This window comes from Clarias gariepinus, chromosome 20 (genome assembly GCF_024256425.1).
Source record: "Clarias gariepinus isolate MV-2021 ecotype Netherlands chromosome 20, CGAR_prim_01v2, whole genome shotgun sequence".
Classification (NCBI taxonomy): domain Eukaryota; kingdom Metazoa; phylum Chordata; class Actinopteri; order Siluriformes; family Clariidae; genus Clarias; species Clarias gariepinus.
This window is the reverse complement of record NC_071119.1, coordinates 16176077-16201397: the sequence shown is the minus strand read 5'-3', so window position 1 is coordinate 16201397 and position 25321 is coordinate 16176077.

The following is a 25321-nucleotide window of genomic DNA, read 5'->3' as shown; positions in this document are numbered from 1 at the left end:
TGCTGCTTATCATCTGCCCTTAAATAAATGATGATCAATAGGTGTACAGACCTCTATAAAAGCAGAAGTTTTGGCAGTTTGCTGGTCCGGAGCGTTCAGCTGTGCATCAATTTGGAAAAGGTTATAAAACCATTTTTAAAAATTCGGAGTTTAGCGTTCTACAGTAAGAAAGGTTATTGAAAAGTGGAAAGCATTTAAAACAGGTGACAATCGTACCAGGATTGGACGTCCCAGGACATTCACCCCAAGGTCAGACCACACAAGGTTCATGAGAGCACAATTAGAAGAAGACTGAACAAGTGCTGTTCGTTTGGAAGGGTGCTATGCCCGGTATTTCAACAGAAACACTTCATGCCCACTGTCAAGCATTGCATGAGGCCATATGTCTGATAGCTAATTCAATTTTGATAGGATAAGAAATAAAATTAGGGAAATTGGTACGAAATGTAGGAGGAAACATATACAGTATATCATAATTATCAGATTGTCCCTTATTAGCAAGCCGAGGGAGACGGTGGCAAAAAAAAATAAACTCCATGAGATGACAATAGGAAGAAACCTTGAGAGGAACCAGACTGAACTGACTGTTCTCATTTCAGGTGATACCGGATAGCAGGGATTGATCTGCAATCATACTGTGTATTAGGCGGCTGGCTATGAAAATATGGAATAAACTTTCATTTATTAGAGGCTCAGGTATAAAACTGTTCTTTAATTCAATTTACATCATTTAATTTGATTTAATATAAAGAAAGGTTGTTTTTTCACCTTAGTGGATATGGTTTAAAGAGATCAGATTGCACCCTGTTATTACTGGATAATTAAGCTATTTTTCTTCATATTTTTGAAGAAAAGAAATCTGGTGGCTGGTCTCTTTGATCAATGTTATACTTCTTGCTTTCCACTTTTTTCTTTGTTAGAGATGAACAAAACCGGTTGTAACACCCAGCTTGCTTTAAAGATTTTTGGGCAGTTAATAGATTGCTCCTAAATGGGCAGCTAGGTGGAAAAGCAATTTCCTTTTGCACACTGAAGTCTGGCAATCCATTTGGTTACGTGATCTGTAATGGCATGCTCTTTGTAGCATCCATTAAGGATGTGCTTAAATACACTATATTCTCATCACATCCCTCAGCTTCCTCTTTTCTGTAGTGTAGCATTGAGCTTTGGGTTAATTTAGACACCACATGAACCAGCTTGTCATGTATGTCAACCATACACACACTGAAAAGAAACAATGTTTTTCCAGCACTGTTACAAAGACTACAAAGACTAAATAAGATTATTCAGACGGGAGTACACGGCACTATATAAAAAGTGCACATGTGCAAATAGCAAAAGGCTAAAAATGATATAATACTGAACAAAACAGGATAATAGGCACAATAAAGGGCAGTACAACGCCATACATATTTTTTAGTGTGAAAGCTGATGTTTCAATATAATAAAATGTTGTGTGTAATCTGCACTATAACAGTGGTGCACTGTGTGTTCTAACACCTTTCTATCACAAGCTTTAACCTTTTCATCAATTTGATCTACAGTAGCTCTTCCATTGGCTCCGACTACACGGCCATACTTCTATAAGCCTTGGCCATCCATGAACCTATCACCAGTTCACTGGTTTTACTTCCTTGGATCACTTTTGGTATGTCCTGACCACTGCTGTCCAGAAACATCCCACAAGAGCTGTGGTTTTGAAGTTGCTCTGACCCAGTCCTCTAGCCATCACAGTTTTCCCCTTGTCAGTCATTTAAATCTTTATGCTTACCCTTTTTTTTCAACTTTAAGAAAAAAAGGTTCACTTGCTGCCTGATGTATCGCACCCACTTTCAGCTGACACTGTAATGAAATATAGAAAATGTAGCTACTGTGATGAGGGCCAGATTGTAATGGCTAGACAACTGGGTCATAGGAACTCCAAACCTGCAGCTCTTTTGGGATGTTCCTGGTTAGCAGTGGTCAGAACATACCAAAAGTGATCCAAGTAAGGAAAAGTGATGAGCCCTGGCTAAATGGTCCTGGGAAACCAAGGCGAACTATAGTGCACATTGGTGCACAGAAGGCTGGCCCATGTAGTCGGATTCAATAGAAGAGCAACTGTAGCTCAAATTTCCAATGTCAGAACACACAGGTCATTCTTGCATTCTTGCTTTGGTGGCAAAGCAGGGATCTACTCAATATTAGGTGGGTGGTACATTGCATCTAGTGCCACTCAGATCATTAGGATCAAGTCAGTTAGAAATACCCAGTGTTCGCACAAAACAAGAAGAGTCCGCTTTTAGCCATTATGCTGCCCGCAGTCGGAACCAGCTTCCAGAAGAGATCAGATGTGCTAAAACATTAGTCACATTTAAATCTAGACTTAAAACTCATCTGTTTAGCTGTGCATTTATTGATGGAGCACTGTGCTACGCCCGAACTGTCTGCACTGTATTTTATATTTATCTTATATTTTTAACTGTTTCATTTTGATTCTAAATCAAATTTTAAATAGTTTTAAAAGTTTTATTTATATTTTTTTCTTTTTTTTTTTTCAAGATTATTTTCTTTACTTTTATGTGTGTGTGTGAAGACGTGTCAAGTACCTGGGTATTAAGGAGTCTGATGGCTTGGGGAAGAATCTGCATATGCAGAGAAGACTTTACACTTAGACCATAAGGGCCCAATTGAGTGCCCTTAATTAATAATGTTCCTTATTAAGATTTAAAATCAGACAATTAGGCAAGAAGGAGCATGTATAAGAGTCCTTTCCCAGCTATATCTCTTGGTCCAGAAAATGTTTTATTCATGCTTTATGAATATTAAATGTTAAACTACAAAGTAGCCTAGGTGACATGGGAAAAATAAACTTTAAAATGCTGACTAGGACTGCATAATATAGTCTCAGGTTTGCTTGTCCAACAAAATGGCTTTCATCTACAATCAGAAACACCAAGACATCACAAGTAAAGAACAAAAATGTTACTGTCTGTGAGCATCTCATTTCTTTAAGCCAGGAAAAATGCCAATAAAAACATTCTCATATTCCCATGTGACATTCTCATTCTTACTTGGCATCCAACGTTCCTGGGACAGTCTCCTGATCTACTACGACTCTGAGCAGAATAAAGCACTGAAGATCACAGAACAGCTAAGATGTGCAAAAAGAGAATATTCTAATTGCAGGGGTCATCCCTCCTCGACTTTTTTTTTATTGATTCTGTTTAATTCCTATCTTCAGTCTGACACACCTAATTATTTCTATTGCACTTTTAACTGGCAGAAATTACTGAAATTATTATTATTATTTAAATAATATGGAATACAGAATTGATCTAGTGCCTCATTTAAAGGCCTACAACTGCACAAGAAGACGTAAGATTGAACACCACTGGGTTTCACAGAGTCTCCGTGACTCTTAGTCGATCTGGCTGTAAAGTAATGTGTCCATCCCTTATAGTCTCAGGCAACCAATTATTATTTTTTTGTCTGTTCTTATTTGCTCGATGTGCTCTCACTTGACAAACGGCACTCAAAATCATTGACTATAAAGATCATTAAAGTGGTGGCATTTTGCCATTGTGCAAACAAACTATAAACATATAACTGATTTCATCATCTGTTCTTGACTGTAAATCAATCTGGAAACTAGAAATGTGGTATTGAATGTCATCGGAGAAGAAATGACTCTTGTAATTGAATGTAATTAAGAAAAGTAAGTTAGTACTGTAGGTATTATTAAAATAAAACAATATATAAAATCAAGCCACTTGCACTTCAAGGGTCTGGGTTTGATTCCTCAGGTCTGTGTGCATGGGTTTGCATGTTCTCCCCATGCTTGGTACAGTAGGTTTTCTCCGGGTACTCCTGTGTCCTCCCACATTCCAGAAAAATGTAGATTAGGCTAATTGGCATTCCCAAATTGCCTTGTAGAATGTGTGCCCTGCAATGGATTAGCACCCCATCCATGGCATACGCCACCTTGTGCCCTAGATCTCCTGGGATAGGTTCCAAGCGCGTATTATGTTTTAAGTATAAATATTATGTCAAAACCCATGCATGATGAAACAAATTTATTTTTAAATATGTTCTTGAAAAAGGTCCTAAAACGACTCTAAGGAAAGACTTTAGAGAATGGCTTTAAATTAGAGGTTCACCTCCTGGGAAGCAGAACACCATTCAAAAGGTGGTTCTGGGAGTCAAAGATGAAGTTTAAATTTATGGAGAAATATTGCTTATGGTTGAGAAATAGGAGCGGATATAGAGAAGGTGCCTTAATGTGTATATGTGTGCAGTCTGTTGTGCCAATGGTGTTGGATAGACCAACAATAGACTCTTTTGAATGTGCATTGTGATTATCTTTAGCTGTATGAGTAATTTTATGTATTGTGCAGCCGATTGATTTATTCATTCATGATTTATAGTTATTATCCATACAGTAACTAATAACCCCAGGTGTGTGCAGACGGATGATGGAGTATCCACAAATATAAACAAATGGGATATGCAATGCTACTAGGGGTTATTTTATATTTAAATAAGTTGATACTATTTGCACAGAGCTTTTTTTTAGCCACAAAAGCCCCAGTAAGTAAAATGTACACAGGCAGCATGCACTTTTAGTTAGCTCACATGATCATCTCATTCCATGCATTCTTGTCTTTGCCCTTAACAAAAGTAATATTAAGTGCTAAACTAATGTTGACTGCTGCTGCCTATTCTGTAATTGTCCTCTTTAAATAGAGACCCCATTACCGTTTCTAATTCATACAGATGAAGTCTAACCAACATAAAATAAGTCTTCCAAAAAAGCACTCTTCATTAAGTGGTACGGTAGGCAAAAAAAAATCAAACTGCATCATCGCTGAGTCATTGAATTGAATCTCATCATCAACTTTAAATAGTACTTTGCTCCTAACATCCATTATTACACTCATACAGCTTCTGTCTGTCTATCAAAAGTTACACTCATTTCACACTTGGCATTTCATGCAGTAGAACTTCTGAGAGTCTATAGTGGTAGATTACCGGAGTAAGAACGCGGTGTCAGACGTATTATTTCAAATTCATTTCCTTGACTCATGCTGGTATAATAATTCACTTTGCTTCGGTCTTTGCAAGTTGCTGCGCATAAGCTACAGAAAGGTCTAAAAGAGTGAAAGTTTTTTTTTACCGCTTAGAATTGGAAATAATTTTGAAATATTTAAAACACAGTAAGTAAAATTTCAATATATTCTTTAATCATTCAAGATCCTGCACTATTTTTAGGTCCCTCCTTTAATTTAAGCAAATTCATGACATTCAAACTGTTTTGTACTTAAGGACAGATTCTCCTCATGTTTAATTTCGTTTATTAGAGCGTGCGTTTAGATGACCCAAACTTACAGTGGCCGAGAAATGCAAAACAACATAACAAAACTGAAAACAAAGTAACAAATCCAAAAAAAGTAACAAATCTAAAAACAAAATAACAAAACAGAAAACAAAGTAACAAATTCAGAAAAACAAATTAACAGAACCGAAAACAAAGTAACAAATCCAAAACAGGAGTTAAAATTAAAAGCAAAACAGGAGTATTAAGAAATTCAAGTAAATATAAAATTCTAATCTTCCTTCAAAAACAATTAAGTGCAATAAAATATATAATAAAAAACGTTATAATACATCCCAAAAATGTATGGGGGACTTTTAGAATAACAGAACACATTTATCAGAGTGAATTTACCTTATTTATTTCAAAACTTAGTACTTATATCACAACAGATCATCAAAAGTGCACTTTTTTTTAACATTTCAGCTTATTTTCAATTGTGACATAATCACAAAATATCCTTTTCACTACTAATTTACTAAGTGTTTCATCTAAATAAATGCTTTGTTGACAGTAACTGTTATCACTAGCAATTTTTTTATTTGAATCTCTTATTATTCAGTTTAATACATTTGTCTGTCATTTAATTCAACTGATCTTAATGTTTAATCAATGAATCATTCATTATGTCAATAGATTTTCAACATTTGTAAGTTACAAATTGCTGCAAGAGCTTTTAATCAAGAAATACTAATTACTAATTGTAATTAGATTACAATGATCACATGTGATGATCACAATTAGTTACCATATAAGTAGAACTGTGTTTGAGACTTTGCACTGTTTAAATATGGAGCAGGATTGACTCATAGGGAGAGGAAACCTTCATCAAAGAGGTGGTGGTGCTCCTGGACAGAGAGGTGGGCACAGACAAAGGGAAAGAGTTGGTGGTGCTTCTCGACAGAGAAATGTAGGCAGAAAACAATGCACCATCATCTCTAATGAAGTCCGGGCCATCATTGTTGACCATGTGGTTAACAGAGGCTTTACCATGACCGAGGCTGCCAGGTTGGCACAGCCTAATTTACAAAGGTCAACTGTCAGCTCTATCATCAGAACTTTTCGCCAAGAAAACCGGTGAGACTGCTATAGCAAATTCACTTCTGAAATAAAGTACTCTAGGGTATAGATAAACAACATGTCAGTTTACAGTAATATAATTTGTAATACCACAATATTGACAGTATATGGTTGTCCTCAGAAATAACAGCAGACAACCTGTTGGTGGTTGCCCCCGTGTTTTGACTGACCAGCAGGAGTTGGCTGTGGTGGAAATGGTCAGGGCAAGGAATGACATACGGCTTTTGAAGAAGCACCAGGTTTTCATAAAACAAATTTACTTAGTTCCTTTTGAGAGAAACAATGTCCGGGTGAAACAACTGCGTTCAGAATATATTCAGGTACAACGCTAAACTGGCATGCAATTACTGTAACAGTACTGACAACTATTAGTTGTAAAAAAAACTAACCAAATGATCATTTTACAGGGTGATGGAGCTGGACGCTGCTGTGAATCATCACAAGTATATTTTTGTTGATGAGGCCGGTTTCAATTTGGCAAAAACTAGACGCAGAGGACGTAACCTTATTGGACAAAGGGCAACCATCCAAGTCCCTGGACAATGTGGGGAAAACATCTCAATGTGTGCAGCTATATCTTGAGCTTGAGCAGGTCTGCAGGGAGAAGACATAATTTATATTATTGTGTGGGACAATGTCAGCTTTCAACATGCACAGCTGGTTCTCGAATGGTTTCAATCACATACTCGCTTTATGACCCTCTATCTTCCACCATATTTCCCTTTCCCCAACCCAATTCAGGAATTCTTCTCTACATGCAGGTACAGTAGAAGATGTATGATCGCCATCCCCATGAGCATGTCTCCCTTCTTCAAGCCATGGGTAAAGCTTGTGGTAATGTAAATGCTGAGCAATGTCAAGCCTGGATTCGCCATGCCAGGAGATTTTTCAAACGTGTGTGTGCATGTGTGTGTCGATATATATATATTATACACTACCGTTCAAAAGTTTGGGGTCACTTTCTAACTCCATGATTGTTCCTGATTTTTATTTCTTTCTACATTGTAAAGGAATGCTGAAGGCGTCCAAAAAATGCATTAATCTCCTTTGAACAGTTGATATTGAGATGTTTCTGCTACTTCTGCTCTGTAAAGACTTCATAACGCCTCTAATCTGAGGTGCTGTTAATTGGTCATTTTTCAGGCTGATAACTCTAAATGAACTTTTGGTCTCGCTCTCCTGGGATGGCCTTCATGAGAGCCAGTTTCATTATAGTGCTTGACGGATTTTGCAAATACACTTGACAATACTGTTCTTGCAAGAACTATTACAGAAAAGCTGAAATCCCAAAATTTTGAAATCCCCTGTATTGTTGTAGAATGTAGAAAATAAATCACTAAAAGCAAAGAAATTTGCAAGTGACCCCAAACTTTTAAATGGTAGTATATATATATATATATATATATATATATATATATATATATATATATATATATATTATTATTATTATTTTTATTATTTTTATTCTTTTTTTTTTTAAGTCAGAACATAAGTGTAATATTTGCTGTGTACATTTTCAGTACAGATCAGTTACACTCATTCAGCACCAAGGACAATTTGAACCGCTAACCTTATATTATTTGTTCCTGAATGAAATGATTGGTAAAAAAAAAAACTTACTGTTTTGTTTGGGTGATTAAAGCAAATATTCTCAATATATATATCACAAATACAATATAATCATGACATTAGATTTAAAAGAATGACTAATGGTGTTACAAATGTAATCAGTTTGTACTAAGAGATTTGAAAATAGTACCAAAACAATTTTAAAAAACTGTAATACCTAGTATAATTCCCTGCTACACCAATGCACTTATCCTATCATGTCACTAGTGCTTGGACTCCATCCGGGTAAAAAGTTTTCTAATACCCCTATCTCACCCATGTGGTTTGACTCGCGGTGGGATGCAGTGTTAGGCACTGTGAGCCGCCGCGAGTGCCCGCCCAACGTTCCGTGAAGTTCTGCAAGGTCTGCGAGCTTCGCTAAAGACCGGCCAAGAAACTAAACATGCTTAATTTTTCATGCGGAAAGACTTGAAACATAGTCACTATGATGCCACTCAGGTTCCACCATATTGAGATTTTTTTTCTCTTCCCTGAGCATGTCAAAATGTAGAAAGTCTCAGAAAGTTTGTTTTACAGTAATATAATCAATATAAACTTAAACTAAGCCGCACCGAACACACAGTCAGCACCTCTGTAACAAGAACACTTTTTTTGTTGGATACAAGTGAATTCTTAAAAAAAACTACATTAATATAAACCTGCTGACAATAATTCCCACTGAATACATTTGTGGGATTGCTCTTGCACATATCAATAGATATTTTTTATATTGTAAAAAATTGCCAGTCTGCTATTGCTAAGCTAAGCACCAAATTCGATTGTACATTTGTAGAAAGAAATGCTAATTATGACATAACTATTAAATAAGGACATTGAAATTCATCTAATGTCAATTTCCAAATACTTTATTATGTATGCCTGAAACTCATCTCAAACGATATGTATTTTTCTTTTCTTTTTCTTTTGATACTTCTAGACTTTGAAGTCTTCTCTTCTTAGCCAAGATAGGGAAGTAAAGCAATGCATTAATAAAATGTAAGGAAAATGAAAACCCTGCCGGTCTGTTCCATTATTAAGATGTATGATCCTGTGGTTGTACCTAAAAGACACTTAATGAAAGCTTCGATCATTTGAAATTACATAGAATCTCTCACTTGGAAGCGAAAAATAGCAAGCTCTTCAATAAACATTCTGCAGAATTTTAATTCCGACCATAATACAGTATAAACTGTATGTAACTTTTCCCCCTTGATTCGGAAAAAAAAAGTTTTCTAGTGTACATCTTAACTAACACAGACACACTGCAGCTTTTCCCATGTAAGCACCTGATAGTTACCATAAAACCTGCCTGTACACACACACACACACACACAGCAATCTCTATCTAAGACAAATGATTGCTAAATGCACTAGACAAAAAATATACAGACTTTTACCTTCTGACCTGTCGCTGTCTACAATAAAAGGACTGAATTGTTTCTTTTCTTACACCACTACAAAGATTTTTGACTTTCCTTTGAACACTTATCGTCTATCAGCCACCAAGGGACCTCAGAACAAGGTTTATATGGTTCATTATAGTTCATCATCATCATATTAATATTACCTTTTGGCACCAGACTGCAGAGGCACAAAGGCAAAGAGACTCTAGAGAGCCGTGGATGGTGTTGTATGCAGAATAAAATAGTATGAGCATTTGGGTAAAAGCTGTATCTGACCTCGAGGATCCCAGTGAGACCAATAAGTGGAGAGGAGGTGAGCAGCAAAACATAGTAAATGCGAAAAAAAAAAAAAAAAAAAAAACGTAGAACTAAAATAAGTGCAGAATATCATTGGGGACAAGAGGAAAAAGGTCTCTTAACAATAGTTACAAATAAAAAGACATGATAGTAAATTGATAGTAAACTTAGCAAGTATTAGTTAACTGGTAAAAGATAAAATAACACGCTGTTATAGAAAATGAATCAACATTTACATGGTGTGATGAGGACAGACATGAACCAGAGTTCCTATTATCATTACTACTATTGCTACTGTACTATACATTAATAATAATCTCTAATCACCCTAAACAGAGGAGGTACTACAGTATAGGGATGTGCTTGGATTTGAAATCAGAGGCACTCAGTGTTCGGCTGCTGTATGTGTGCATGTGTGTGTGTGTGTGCGTCTACCTGAAATGTATTGTTTTTAACAAGGCTTTGTGTATCTTCAGGGCAGTCAAACTCCTGCAGTTCATATTCACCAATTAGTGTCAGTACAGGTCAGCACTACAACACTATACGGGCCCCTAAGCATGAGTGATCACCTTCATCAGTAAATCTGTAGTTCAACTGTCACACTTTGGAAATGATGGAAATGTTTGCTGTCGCTACCAAAAGCTGTGCACTGAGAGAATCATGTACATTATTTCTAGACCAAAATGACTGGATCTCATGGTTATTAAACGACGCAAAGTCATGTCCATAAAAAAAGGTTGTACAATTACTAACAACCACAAAGTTTCTGCTATTTTTCTGACAGTTTTGATTTGTTATTTCAGCCTAATGGTGGCCTCCCTAACCTACAGTACATCTGTACTTCTTTGGACTGCATTTCAAGAGTTCCTATAAACAGCTACTAAATGCAAATTCCTAATTCTTCTTAATTTGTTATGAAGTAGCTAAGCAAGGGACCACATATGGCCATCAAACTGCTTATCGTTCAGTTTGCGTGATCACTTTGGAGTTTGTAGAAATGGAGGGATTTTGTATAAAATAGTAATTAATGCAATAGTTTGTGATAAATGGCGGCATGGCTAAGTGGTTAGCACTGTCGCCTTGAACCTCCAGGGTCTGGGTTCGATTCTGTGCTGGGTGGTTTTCCTCCCACAATTCAAAGACATACAGGTTAGGCTAACTGGTTTTCCCAAATTGCCCATAATGTGTAAATGAGAGTGTAGGTGTTTGTGTGATCTGTGATGGATTGGCATCCAGTCCAGGGTGTAACCGACCTCGTGCCCTCTCCTAGGATAGATTGACAGAAGTTCTAGTCATAGGACCGCATACAGCTAGGAGTAAAATTTTAGATCACACCGTAACTTTAGATGGCCTTTCTGTTCCATCAAATGCAACAGTGAAAGACCTTGGTGTGATTATTGATTCCAGCCTTTCATTTGAAGCTCATGTAGATAATATTACCAGGATAGCATTCTTTCACCTCAGAAATATTGCTAGAATAAGAAATTTATTGTCGCTAAACGACGCAGAAAAACTAGTTCATGCTTTTATCACCTCTAGGTTGGACTATTGTAATGCCTTACTGTCTGGTTGTTAAGCTAGATGCATAAATAAACTTCAGCTAGTCCAGAATGCAGCAGCAAGAGTCCTCACCAGAACCAGAAGATATGAGCACATCACCCCTATCTTATCTTCACTCCATTGGCTCCCTGTGAAATTTCGCATTGATTTTAAAATACTACTCTTGACATATAAAGCATTAAATGGTCTCGCGCCGCAGTACCTGAGCGAACTGCTAGTGTCTTACGATCCGCCACGCCTACTTCGATCAAAGGATGCAGGCTGCTTGTCAGTACCGCGTATTATGAAAAATACCGCTGGGGGCAGAGCTTTTTCTTACAAAGCCCCAAAGTTATGGAATAGTCTTCCAAATAGTGTTCGGGACTCAGACACAGTCTCAGTGTTTAAGTCCAGGCTAAAAACCTTTTTATTTAGCCAAGCATTTTTATAAATAGATTTGCCATAGGTAAAGGAGCAGATCTGGGGGACTCATGGACGTAGAGTATTATGGTGAACTGGTATGTTTGGATGCTGTCTTCCTCACTCTCATTGATCACTCAGGTTTGCTGACAGTGAGGTGATTGTTTGCTTTACATGTCAGGGAGCCCTCATGTTTGTGTTTCCTTCTGGCTCCTCCCTTTTAGTTATGCTGTCATAGTTAGTCCTGCCGGAGTCTCTGCTTGCACTCTACAGTTAATATACATTCACATTATACATTGTGTGACTGTGACCGTACCTAACTGCCATCTCTCTTCTTCTTCTCTTTCCCCCCCTCTTTCTTTTTCCTCTCTCCTCCTGTCCCCCCCTTTCACTCTTTCTCTCTCTCTGTCGAGCTACACATGTCGTTCCTGAGCTGCCAGTGATCCAGACTCCCTCTGCCCTCCGGACCTGTCTGACCCATCCTGGTGCCCCGCTTCTGGCTAAAGATCTCGTCACATGGATGCCCCATGTGTCTCTCTGGGATGCGTCTGGTGTCTGGGAATGATTCTCTCTACCTAGAAAATGGTTCTGGCCTTGACTAGTGTTGGCAACTGTTTCTCTGGGGACTTGACAGTTCGATAGTTCATGACTGGAACTTCTTACAAGTCTACCTGGGTCTTCAATAACTACCTGGACTCCATATTAACATCAATTAACATCAGCTATTATAGCTGAACTGCCTCCCACCCTACACACTGTATAAATGCAGATCATTTACTGCTTTCTGTTTCACCCAAATGAGGATGGGTTCCCTGTTGAGTCTGGTTCCTCTCAAGGTTTCTTCCTATTATCATCTCAGGGAGTTTTTCCTTGCCACTGTCGCCCTCGGCTTGCTCACCAGGGACAAACTGACCATTTTGATTCATACAAATTCACATTTCATACAAACTTAAATAATTCTTTTGACTGTGTAAAGCTGCTTTGCAGCAATGAAAATTGCTAAAAGCGCTATACAAATAAAATTTAATTGAATTGAATTGATAGGCTCCGGGGGTGACCCCGCGACGCTGTATACAGGATAAAGCGGTATAGATGATAAGTAAGTAAGTAAGCGAGTTTTTGTTGAAGCTGTTAAGTCAAAATACAAAATCTACACTTGAATTAGGTTTTGATTTCTTAATTGTGTTAGTGTAGAGATGGGGTTAAAAAAAAAATACAAAATTGCTGTCCAAATACTTATGGACTCATATAAAGCTATATAAATGTATCTCAGTCACTCAACATTCAGACTGAGAACGTACTGCAGCTCTGAGTGCTCTGTGACTCTGACTGGCGCTGATGTGTTTGAGTCAGTCATGTTCATTACCGTTTCAGTGATTGGCAGTTGGTTATAGGGTTTCAGCTCTTTGAGAGCTCCCCCAATCAGCCCATAGAGAAGCCTGTTGTCTGATGAGTGGTAGTTCATTAAAATACAGTATATTTAAGTCTGCCACAGAAGCCCATAGGAGCTGAGCGATACTGTTACTGGATTCCTATTGGCACTGTGTCAGGGGCTTCCAATTTTTTTTTTGCTCAGTTCTGAAGCAGTTCAGTTTACCGTAAATAAGTTGCAATGAGATATTTGATCATTTGATTTGCTAAAATATGTAATTTTACCAAAGGCGATTAATAATATAGACACCTTGGTGAACCAACACATGTTAATGACATTTTAAAATCAAAGTACAAACCTTAGTAAAAAACAATCACAGTGCATAGACATAAGTATTTAGCAAAACATGCAATGACATTGTATCCAAAGATACAGTGCATACTTTAATATGGAGCTGGTCCCCCTTTTGTAGCTATAAAACCTTCCACTCCATTTGAAATGCTGTCCACAAGATTTTCTGTAGGAATTCGTGCCCATTCATTCTGTAGAGCATTTATCAGGTCAGGCACTGATGTTGCAATCTTGCAATCTTCATTCCAGTTCATCCCAAAGGTGCTTGAGGTTGAGGTCAGGGATCTGTGTGGGTCAGTCAAGTTCTTCTGCACCAACCTCATAAGACCATGTCTTTATAGTCCTCGCTTTGTTGGAATAGAAAAGGGCCTCCCGCAAACTCTTGCCACAAAGTTGAAAGCATAGAATTGTCCAAGATGTCTTGATATGCTGAAGCATTAAGATTGCTCTTCAATGGGGATAAGGGGCCTGATTGAAACACCTGAATTCAATAATAAACAGGTTTGGCCAAATACTTTTGTTCATACAAGTGTATAAATCAGCCTATCTTGGCACAGTACTTGCGAGACAAAACAAGATAAATGAACCAATTAACTTAACATAGAGTTGAGAATGGTCCCCATCATTCCTGATGATGGGAGACTCTCATATGATGTCGTTCTCTATGTCTTTGAGCATGCAGGGCAAAAAGCTTCTCAGACCTGTATCTGGTGTTGATTGTTTGGTTTCTCTAAGCATTATGGTCAGAAGTGAGATCTTTCCATGTGGGAGGGACAAAGTCAAAGGTCAACAGATCTTTCTTTCACACAGTCCTTCCAGCATATCTTTGTTCACTTTTGCCTTGGGCTAATTTGCTGAATGGCAGCTGCTTTGAGATGTGATGATCTTACATGCAACAAACATGGTATAGCCAACTGACTCTGGTGTTCCAGACCATGGTTCCAGTGGTTTTTAGGGACTAACTTAATAGTGTTGGTTTTTCTGTGACACCACTTGACCCTTGGTTTTTCTGTGACACCACTTGACCCTTATGTGTTGTTTGTTGATTTGCCATTAGGAACGTTTATGAAATCCTTTCAAAAGGTTGATAATAGCCATATAGCCATATAATAAAGATAGCAAAACTATGGCTTTGTAAACAGATAGCTTTGTAGACATGGACAGACATTCATGCTATCAGACTCTTGAATTATGGGATTAAAACCTGCCTACACCATGTAAGATTGTGTGCTTGATCTCAGCATAAAGGGATGCATTATCCGTCATGTCTCCACCAAAGTATGTGAAGTTCTTTGCATGCTCGAGGGTAAAGTGATCAATCTTAATGAATGGTGGGTCTACACACTCTACATGCATGAGTGGCAGTTCATTAAATACAGTGTATTTGCCACAGAAGCCCATAGAAGCTGTGTGTTATTAGATTCCTATTGGCACTATGTCAGGGGCTTCAGGGACTTTCTATTCTGTTTATATTAAATAATCCGTTTAATCTTTTTTTTTGCTAACCCTAATCCTAACCCTTTTCACGCTGGTGAACAATTAACTGACACAACTGACAGGAGTATTAAAACCAATCATAAGCAGAGATATACTGTATAAACCACCCAATCACATGACATAGAACCAATCACATTGCATAGGCAGAAGATTAGAAATTCTTACGTTCACATCCGTTCATCCATCTAGGAACCTTTGTAGTCTAACTAGGGACCATGGAGGCCAATGGTGTCCATTATATCTATTCTCATTTTTAACTTTGTGAGAGGACTTCCAGTCCACATTCACACACTCCAACTCCAACTAGCCTAATCTTTAGGTATTTGGACTGTGGGAAGAAACCCACCAAGCACAGGGGAGATCATGCAAAACCATGCACACAGACCCCGAAGCAGGAATCGAACCCGGACCCTGGAGGTGCAAGGTGAAGTTTACAAGAAGTAAAAGAAAAAGAAATGTTTTCCTCACCCATTTAGGGTAAAATTTGGTATGGCACAAAATAGTGAATATTATTTTACCAGGACATCTCACAGTTTGCAATAGTGCTAAAGGTCAAGCTGAAGAAAGTGAAAGCAACTATAGGAAACTATTCTGCAGGTTTAAAGTAAATAATTCAGGAAGAGAGCGAGAGCGAGAGGGAGCGAGAGAACTGCCTCAGAACTGAAGATCATTCTACTTCAGTCCTCATTAGGCCACAGCAAGCTGTCCACAGTTTGTCCTCTGATGACACTAATAGAGAGCCGGAGGCTGTTGAGGATGTTGCTCTGTGAGTAACAACACAGCTTGAAATGACCACACAGCACTGTCCATGCAGGTGAGGGTATAATTAGGTGGGGGTTATTTTTTTTTCTCTCTTTTGGCTGATAAAATGCGATGCTTCAGGTTTTGTTTTGTTTTTTCTTGACTTTTTATGCAACTACCGTAATTTAGCATCCAGACACATGATCCAGGCACTTAACCTCCCAGATTCGCTCCGACAGTCTGACAGAATAGAGCAGTGCAAAAGGTTACAGTGGCTGCTACAAAGGGATCTGTTTGTTTCAAAGAACTTGGTGAAGGTCACAGCTCTCTTCCATAAACAACATTACCAAATTTTAGCAGTCTGATCAACTTAAAGCTACTGTATAAAGCACACAGAATCTTCCCAGTGGTCTTCTGATTTGTAATTGTAATATTCTGGTATGAGAGCTTTACAACATGTGACCCTTAAAGAACCTTTTTTTTTCCACTCAAGATTGGAGATAAATAATGACTATGTGCATAAAAGGGTTCTACAGAGCTCAGATATTTAGCACATTTAAAACACTTCTGAACAAGAGCTCCCGGGGTAATAAAATGTTCTACTTAAAATGTATATTTTAAGGCTTCTCTCAGTGAACGAAAACAGAGCAGTGTAGAACAACCATACAAATCCTTCGGGTCTAATTTATGAAGATAAATACAACAGATTATTTGTACATCGTTTGCTTGAGTGTTTAAACACACAAAAGAAATTCATTAAAAAGGCCATAATTTCAGAAAAAAAGTGAGTAATGTACACATAAAATGAGTAAATAATGTAAGCTACAATTTCGAATCATATTTGCATTTCATCTCTGCACTTTTAGTTATGCAATATATGCTTAGTGTACATACAGTGTAAAATGCTTATTTTTATTACTCCTACGAGCTACGTACCATTACCTCACTACCGCTCCTCATGCTGCTACACTGTTTATTATAGCACTGTACAAAATGCTGTTTGCACACATACAGCAATTTTATTTCGTGGCTGTTCTTTAGTAACTGTACTGCAACAACGTCCTCCGTGAAGAACAAAGTTAAAAAGGTTGTAGCAGTGCAGGAGATGAATCTGTTTAATGACAAGACAATGTCACATTTCCGTGCAATCTTTAAATGGAGAGAAAAGTAAGTGATTCGCTTTGATACAAGTGCTTTGGATTACAAGCCTGTTTCCGGAACGAATTATGTTCGCAGTCCAAGGTTTGACTGTACCTGTTTTCTCCATAGATGATGCCGCCCACTAGTTTGAGGAGGAACGCCCGCTGACGTAAAAGTCAGAAAGCCGACTGCCTACCCGTACGAACGCTACTTGTCCATACTAACAAACACAGTTTTGTTTTTTCATATAAAACTATAGTTTCCTTGTATATCATGTCATACACAGCTTGGTGCATGATTACCTATATATAGGATACATCATTTTTTCCCTCAATTTCCTCAAATGTCTCATCATTTTATTTTCATCTCATTTAATCCATACCTTGAATTCACATTTAATTTCAGATGCTTTCATGCAATTTCAGTGGCATAGAACTGACTCAAAATAACTTCCATTTCTGACATTCTGCTTTTTCTTCTTATTCTTTTCATTTTTACAGCTCTCTGTACACTTGACCTTTTATGAATTTTTGTGGGTGTCACTAAAAATAAATGACCTGTGTCAAGATTTTGCTTTATACGTTACGGGTTTGTAGATGAGGAGAAAGAGAATAAGCCTTTCAGAAATTTTGTTAAATTTTGTTTTCACGAGAAAACTGTTGTTGGTCTTTCAGCTGCTCCCAGCAAGGGGTCGCCACAGTGGAATATCCAGTCCACACAACAACTTTGCACAGGTTTTACGCCGGACGCCCCTTCCTGACGCAACCCTCCCATTTTATCCGGGCTCAGAACCGGCACTGCATCCACTGGCTGGGAATCGAACCCGGGCCTTCTGCATTGCAGGCGACTATTTACGAAATAATTGATAAATGAGGCCTATTTGGTCTTAATGGTTACTGATTGATTTATTCAGTCATTCATTCAACTATTCAACTAGGGACAATTTAACATAGCCAAGTCACCTACCTGCATGATGTTGGGCAGTGAGAGGAAACCAGGAAATTCACATTGAGAGAACATGCACAAGTCAACACTGACAGTAACCAGAACAAATGCTCAAACCCACAATCAATTTTGTCCGAAAGCCTCGAGCCACCCCTTATTTCTTTATATTTCGTTTCCAAAATATGATGACAGATAATCAGGCCGGTGATTGGTATACTGGTGATGCTGAATGCTGAGTAAGTGTAACAGATGTGAGGGGAAATGAGGTTGCTGCTGAGGTACAACCACTTATTAAATAGTACTGTATCTTCAGGGATTTGGTAGCCTGTAACAACAAATCATTTGTTCCCATTTATTTGATCACTTATTAAAGTTAATATGAAGAAATGAGGGGTGGCTCAATACATTTGCACAGTACCGTAGATATGCCGTATTTATTGCAGTAACCTTGCCTGACTAATTTGCATAATATGACGTTTCTCTGTACTTAAGTGTCATGATGCCTACGGTAGAGTTGAATCAAAGCTCTCCTACAGAGATGGAATGACTTTTTTTTATTATATTATTTTAGCAGATCGGACAGGTGTATTTATTAGAATTTTTGCAAGACAGGATTTATCCTTACAAAGCAATTTTAGCCTCCCCTGAACCACTTTACATATCACCTTTAATGGTTCTCTTTGAAGCGTGACAAAATTTTCTGAGAGTCTTGAATAACTCAGTGTGAACTCAGTGTTTCCTGTGAAGCAATTGAAATACAGCTTAATTATCTGGTGACTACTGAATTGTATTGTGACTAGTGATCCCTCTGCAGAAAATAAAAGGATCCTGTTGCATAAATCAGGATAAACTCAGAATGTCAGGAACTAGACCATTGTGCCATCAGTCAAGCTTAAAAGCAGACAAGAATTATTTTATAACAATTCATTCGTTTCCATGGTTTCAGATCAAACTAAATATTTAAAGTCAATCAAAAGCACTAGTTGAGAAAAAAAAAACTTGCAAAACCATAAAGTGTTTTTCAGTATAGTGCTTAGTAACAATTGAGTCAGCCTGTTTGTGCTTGTTCTTGTAAATAATAATAATAATAATAATAATAATAATGTGGCCTCGCAACTCCAGGATCGAGGGATCGAGTGCCACCTTGACTCCCACCAGGAGTTCGCATGCTCTCCCCATGCTTGGTGGGTTTTCTCTGTGTACTTCTGTTTCTTCCCACAGTCCAAAGACATTCAGAGTAGGCTAATAGATGTTTCCAAATTGCCCATAGTGTGTATGTGAGTGTGTGTGCATGTGCCCTGCACTGAATGTGCACCCCATCCAGGGTTACCTCACCAAGTTCCCAGACTCCCTTGGGGTAGGCTCCAGGCCTCCTGTCATCCTGGACAGGATAAAAGGTATTGATATAAAAGTGGTATATAGAGAATTAGTTAATTTTATTATTATTATTATTATTATTATCTTTTCATTTTATACCCAGTATAGATTTTGCACCCATTATTAAGGCTGTCACAATACAAGAATGTTACCCTTAATTTATTTTAGCACATTTTGTGCTCTATAGACCATGCGTGGAGATGACATCACATCTCATATTTGAGAAGAGTGGCATATTAGAGCTGACATGTGTCTGCAGTCTTAAACGCTCCGCTAAGCACAAAGACCACTCTGACTCCTGAAGTGTGACCGGCTTCCAAAGCAGATGAATTCACTGGCTTTAGAAAATAAATAAATAAATAAAAATCTTGAAACATTATGTTATCTTTCAACTCAGATTTTAATCTTTGTCTTTAAATGTTTTCAGTGGGTATAGAAAAGAAAACCTTGCAAAGTCATGACTGCATGCGGCCTTTCGTGAGGAGCGGCTTTTTTCCTGCAACCCTTACACGCCACATTTGTGGAGAATTTGTGATATTGTTGTCACATGCACACAATGACCACTCTTTGTCATAAATTCATGAAACTGCTTCAGAGTTGCTGTAGGCCTCCGGTAGCCTCTCTGTCCAGTTTCCTCCTGGCTGTTTCATTCAGTTTGATTCAAGGAAGGGTTTGTGTTGTACTAAATACCTTTGATTTCTTAATAATAGATTTTACTGTGCTTCCAGGCAATGATAAAGCCTTTGATTGTTTTTTTATATTCATGATTGATATAGTTTTACCTGATTGAGCATGCTTAGGAGGCGACCATCTTTTTCCAACACAGTGATTCTATATAAATTGTCATGTGGCAATGTAAACAGTGCCTGGCTGTTGATTGGAAACAAAACCAGCTAGCTTAGCTTTAGCTAACTTGAAATGCTATGGTGGCTATCTTCTATTTATAAGGAAACATTACTTTGCATTTGATTGCAAGCTGTCATCCAGACCCTACACGTCATCCCAAGTCCACTCCTTCACTTCTACAGTATGTGGTGAGTAAACTCAACGATTACATTTAGCTTGTTAGCTAAAGTGATGCACAAAAGACAGCTAGCGGTTTGAATCCTGCATTGCAGTGGTCACTTAAATTGCCATATAATTTTATATGCCTAATATAATTTTAAGTGATGAGTTACATAAAATGTCACCCCCTGTTTAGTTGCCATGAATGGAAAGTGTAGCTATGGGGATCAAAACATTCTGGATACAACACCAGAAACACTCTCATTCACAGCCTCATTCAGCTAATTTTAAATAGTCAATTCACCCAACTGCATTTGGAAGGAAACCAGAAAACCCCAAGGACTCTGACATGAAACCGACCTCAGGATCAAAACCAAAGACCCTTGAGCTGAAATGCTCCACCATGATCATTGTCACTAATGGATGAGTTAAATGGATGAGGCTTTTTAAAGAATCTTACATGCTTCATCACTGTCCAAGTCACGCTTATTTTCAAGTTTATCACTTCCCGTGGGAAAAAAACGTCCCACTGGATTTAATTCGATTTCTGAGTGCAATCCCCATCAGCAGCTCTTAGTAAAACATATAAATATCATTTATTAAGGGAGGGCACTTGGCACTTGACTGCTAGCCTGCTCCAAATTACCTTCCAAAGATCTCATTTCCTGAGCTAGAAAGTGTCAGATCAAATGGCACTCTGTAAGCACTTCATTAATCTGGCACACACATATTATATAATAATATTTACACATACTTGTGTGTAAAAAGTTTAAATGTATTCATTTATTAATAGGCTGACACAAATTTTATAGGCCCTAACAAGTATGTGTTTTAAGTGCTAATAGTGTAACATCTATACCATGTTGACAAAGTTTTTTTCAAAAGGTTTTTTTAATCGGTTCAGTACTTGTAGTAGTCCTTTGTACAAGTCCATGTGAATTAGCACAAAAAATGATAATCTGTTAGAAAATTCTTACTTACTCACTAGACTGTCTATTATACTTTATTCTGTATACAGGGTCGCGGGGGGTCTGGAGCCTATCCCAGGAGACTTAGGGCATGAGGCAGGGTACACCCTGGAAGGGGTGGCAATTCATCTCAGAGCATACATATTACAGGAAAAAACTGGGAATGCCAATTAGCATGTATTATGGACTGTCGGAGAAAACCAGAGAACCCAGAGGAAACCCACAAACCATAGGGAGAACTTGCAGACCCTGGAGGGGCAAGGCGAGAAACTTAATCAACTGAATAATTCGAATTTAGAATTTAACAGGTATGGTTATGATCAAAGTTAATTATGTGGCCACATGCTAGTCACATGACTGACTAATTGGATAATTGCATTAATGAGCAGGTCTTGCACAGACCTTGCACCTTTCGATTCCCTGTGAGCTTCAATGGATTCAAGGGTTTGATGTTGTCCCAGTGGTTGGCTTATTTAATTTTCACCATGCACACTTCCATACTGATATGTATTTTAAACCCTATTACTTACACAGCATGAACCCTTTCCTCAGACCAACATGTCTCAACCTGAACATTTCTACACTTCACATTACTTTACATCTTGCACAGCGCCAACACATTAATTGCAGCCAGTAGGTACATCTTGGTATGTTTTCTTTTCACTATATAAGTAGTACAGCGGCTTTGCTAGCAGATAAACCTGTAAATGTTTAAATGTGTTCCCCAACATTTTTGCTTAAGAAAAGGTAATGGAAAATAAACAAGCCTGTGAGGCATTTCACCACTGTGGGGAAATTATGGATCGCTAGTAAATAGTGGCAGCTTTAAGGCAGCCCTTGAGCTTTGTTTTCAATCATTTTTATGCCGGCTTAACACCATGAGCCGTGCGCATTGATTGTAAGAGGAAGCCTTGGAGGCCATGATAAAGACCAAAGACGTGCGGAAGGAATAAAGTAAGAAAAGTCATCTCAGGAAGAAAAAAAAGAGAAAAAGTACTCATATAAAAGCTGCCAACTGTGATAAAATTCCAGTAAGTTATCCAGCTCTTTCTATTCTCCCATGGATTCTTGTTCATCTAGCTTGTCTAGTGTCTGTCTGACTTTGGGCTGCTGTGTAACATCCTGGGTCCCCACATGTCATCTCAATGGACATGCGTATGAAACAGTAAACTAATTCACATGATGGATGGACATTATATTTAAGAGAAAAGCTAAACTATAATATCTATTAATAGGTCAAAAATCTAACAATTAGGGCTAAGCAATGCATTACATGTTGGCGCCAAGGTAGCATAGTGGTTACCTTGCATTTTCAGGGTTTGGGTTTGATTCCCGCCTTGGGTCTGCGTGCTGGGTGGGTTTCTTCCGAGTATTCTGATTTCTTCCCACAGTCCAAAGACATGCAGATTAGGTTATTAGGTGTTCCCAAATTGCCTGTAGTGTGTGAATGTTAATTGGAGGTCCTACCACGGTCGTAAAAATAAATACAATGGTAATTACTACTGGCCTCCATCTCCCTAGTTGGACTACAGAGGTTCCTAGATGGATGGATGGATGGAATTCATTATGATATGGGGAAAACAATTACTTACACACACACTGAAAGACAGATAGCCAGGTATGTTAATGCTTCATTTGTTTCAATATACAGTGTCTGTAATCTGTGACTTGGTTTATGTGTGTTTCCCCTTGGGAAAAGACCAGGCAGTGTTTATGACTCAAGTGGCCTTCTCCTGTTGTAGCCAATCCACCTCAATCTTCAATGTTGTACTGTACATTTTGAGGAGGTTTTCCTCCCAACATGGATGTAAAAAGTAGTGTTTTAAATTGATGTGAATGTGATCTCAATCTCTTGACCTGTATCTAATCATGCTTGGATAATTGGATAATCACATGTAGTTAAACAAGTGTTTCTAATAAAGTGCATGGTGAGTAAATCTTTCATCTTTTTTACATGACATTCTACTGTCAATCTCAGTGAAGGAGACATAGATGAGAGAGGATAAATTGCTTTCTGCAGCCAACCATGAAATCCTTTTCTAGCCCTTACCCCAACATGGCACCTCAAAGAGATAGAACAGCGTGAATCCCCTTGGGTCCTCCTCCATACAATATCCAATTAGGAAACCAGGTTCTGATACAGAGTGGTCATCCCACGCTTTATACCGTATTTCTTCCTTGGCCCTTGACTTGACTGAGCTTGCTTCAGGCCATGAGTTTTAGAAACATCTGAACAAACAGGGTGCTTTAAAAACAAAGGCTTGGTCCATCCTTCACATCCTTCAGGTGATTTTTGAATTCGATTGGTTCAACTGGATTTTAATCAGAGTTTGTGTTGGACTGTTACATAAAATTCCCAAAAGGTACATTTATGTTTGTGGTTGTTTGCAGCACATTTGCTTTATACCTATTAAAGAGATCTAGCTAAAGTGCTGTGTGGCATTATCCAAAGTTAAAAGTGATATCTATATAAAACTGAATTGTATTGTTTAATAAAAAACAAATTAGTTGATAATTTCTGGACTTTTATTAGCAATTATGCCACTTTGGCCAAAAATAGTCTGGAATCATCTGCTGATTGTAATCCAAACTACATGGATCCAGTAATGGTTTGACTTAAGGATCCAAATTATCAGAGGCCCCAAACCAACCATTCTGGGTCAGGGACAATGCCGTCCAAAGCAAAGGGACTTTGGGTCGCTTTATGCTAAGGCATCAACTGCACACTAAATGCTTACAGAAATCTAAAATTTATGCCATTCCTATCCTTCAGCCTTATGCTGATAAAGTCTTTTCAGTTTCCCTCCTAACCCGACTGACTGTGACAACACCACAACTCATAGCACCACTCACAAGACTTGTCAGTGATGATAAATGACTGTGCTAATGAGGGAGTGTAGAGTGGCAGCAAGGTATGAGAGAGTATTTTGACTGCAAGGGATGCATGGTAAACAGCTAATGGACCTGAGAATGGATGATGAAAAGATGATGATCATTGGAGTATAGGATAAATCCATCATGGAAATGGCTTCATGATGGCCACCGAATTATATATTTTGCTGTACAGCACACAACACAGTATTGCCGACTCTCAGCTTTAGCAATTTTATTAGGAAATTCTCTTGGGTTTTTGTCTCAAGAACCTGTGCTCTTGGAAAAAGCGCTGGATTAATCACATACTTGATCAGGTTAGAATCAGTTGTTAAAGATCCCTCACCTGCATTTGCAACATGACCTGCAAGATACACACATCCTTCCATATCTGAATGTGACCATTATACAAATCCTTCACTCCTAAGATTCCAGAACTGGGTTTTTAATTTATTGAATGATAGTGTGAGAGCAAAGTGCATCTTAGAAAATAGGAACATTGTGTAAAAGTAATTTTCTTTCATGATTTAATAAAATCTCATATTCTAGATGAATTACATGTAATGTAAAAAAATTCTATATTCAAATTTTTTTTGCTACTTAGTTTTCATTTCAATGATTACGGCTTACATTTCCTGAAAATCTAATATCAATAATCAATTATTGGAATTTTTACTAAGATGAATATTTCCTAAGATGGTTTTACAATACAGCAGTCTCACCAGAGGTGTTATTGAAGACCAGGCTGCTTTGATAGCAGGTTTTAGCTCATCTATATTGTTAGGTCCAATAAAAATCTTCCTCTTGACAATACTGAATAGATTCATAGAATCAAGCACAGTAGTGTAATGATCAGCAAACCATTACATTACCAGTGGTAGTGGTAGCTTTGGCACTGTGGGCAGGTGGTCATGCTGGAAAAGGTCATTAGGCATCTTTTTTCTTTACTTGCTTTATTCTTTTGATTGTGTAAAGCTGCTTTGCGACAATGTTAATTGTTAAAAGCGCTATACAAATAAAATTGAATTGAATTGAAGTTGTATCCCATTTTTTTAAAGACCTTTGTGTGTGGTGGCTCTTGGTACACTGACTTCAGCCTCAGAAGCCTCAGAAGTTCTTGAATCAGCTTTGCTTGACAATTTTTTGGTCATCCTTGTTGGTTGTGCATCTTTTCCATGCCAGTTAACCTTTGAAGAATATATTTCAATACAGCTCTCTGCAAACAGCCAGTCCTTTTAGTTATGACCTTCTGTGGTGTACTATCCTCCTGGAGGGTGTCAATGATGGTCTTCTTGACAGCCGTCAAGGTGGCAGTCTTCCTCAAGCATGTACTAAACAAGACTGAAAGATACCG